The sequence below is a fragment of the Phytophthora infestans genome, genomic scaffold (genome assembly GCF_000142945.1).
Source record: "Phytophthora infestans T30-4 supercont1.53 genomic scaffold, whole genome shotgun sequence".
NCBI lineage: Eukaryota > Oomycota > Peronosporomycetes > Peronosporales > Peronosporaceae > Phytophthora > Phytophthora infestans.
Window position 1 is genome coordinate 907,004 of NW_003303706.1, and position 1,659 is coordinate 908,662.

Sequence of the window (1,659 nt, forward strand, 5' to 3'; positions counted from 1 at the left end):
CCACTTCAAGTCCACTAAGACGGTCTCCATCAACCGTTCGAACGCCGGCACCGCATTACAGAGTCCAAACGGCATCACCAGCCACTCGTACAGGCCAAACTTACACGTGAACGCCGTCTTGGCCACGCTGCCCTCGTCCATCGGCACGTTCCAGTAACCGGACGCGATGTCCATCGTAGAGAAGATCTGCGCACCTCCTAATACATCCAGGATATCGTCAATCAGTGGCATAGGATAGCAATCCGTCACCGTCACAGCATTAAGCTTCCGGTAATCAATACAAAAGCGAATTCCTCCGTCCGGCTTCCGGATCATCAGGACGGGACTAGCCCAAGGACTGTTCGACGGCCTGATCAACCCGAGATCCAGGTATTGCTGCACTTCAGTCTCCATGACTTCCCCTTCCGCCATCGACACACGGTAGGGCGGCTGCTTTATGGGATTATTATCCCCGGTGTCTATCTCAAACTTGAGTCGGTCTGTCCTCCCAGGTTTCATGGACGACGTGACGAATAAGTCGTCGAAGCGGATCAGCTCCTCGCGGAACAGTTCAATCTGTTCGTCCGTCAACTTGGACTGTGAGAAATCCGCCTCGCCCTTCTCTTCCTTGTCGGGCGGCACCGTCGGCTCGGGGCTCTCGATCTTCTCGAGCTCCACTAACTCAACGTTCCCCGAGGCCGACGACACTCTCGCTTCTTGGGACTCCGTCGACTCGACTGCCGCGCCGGTAGGCACGGAAGGCGAGGGAGGGCCAAACGCCGACTCAGGAATCACGGACACGCAAGCGACCGTGAAGCCCTTCTTGACCCAACTCACGTCGGACGAAGCATTGCACACCTCGACTAGGACCTGGCCGTTTTCCACCGTGCACAAGGTCCGCGCGACACACAGAGTAGGCGAGAGATCAACGGTGCTCTCCACCAGGACCGTAGTATTGTCAGCAGCGTCGCCGACGACGTTGGCCATCACTAGAGCTTGGCCTCGCGGAGGCAGGCGTATCGAGGCGGCCATCTGAGCCATGTAGACGTCCTGCACCACCGTGTACCCGAGCGGTAGCTCCTCACCGGTATCCTTGAGCGTCATCCTTCGTTCGGCGACATCGATCACCGCCCCAAAAGCACCCAAGGCGTCCACCTCCAAAATGGCGTCGACGTGCAACTTGTCAGCTACCAGCACACTAAGGGAGACCTCCACAGTTCCCAGTCGCAGCGAGAGACCGATCCATCCCCGTATCTTGAGAGGGTGTCCCGACGAGCTCTTGACTTGGCCGCCGTACGGCTCCAGCGTCTCCTGGGACCGGCCCAATCGCTTCAATACTCGACTGTCCACGAGACTCAGAGTCGCACCAGTGTCGGCCAGCATCCGAGACGGTAAGCACTCAATGTACCCACTCGAGAGTGCCTCAAAGTTTCCAACGGCGCACACGACCCGCCGGCCATCCTCGACCACGACATGGACATCGGCTCTTACGTCATCGTGGGAGACGCCAAACCCACCAGGCAGCTCCACGGTAACTACTTCCACCAAGCCGGTCTTCGGCACCTTCGTAACGACCCTCGGTGACGGCCGCACCACCTCCACGTAGTGGGAGGCGTCGTCTTCGTCCTCGGGATAGAACAACAGCTCGCACAACCCAGCCCGTTGGCTCGAAGAGCGTGG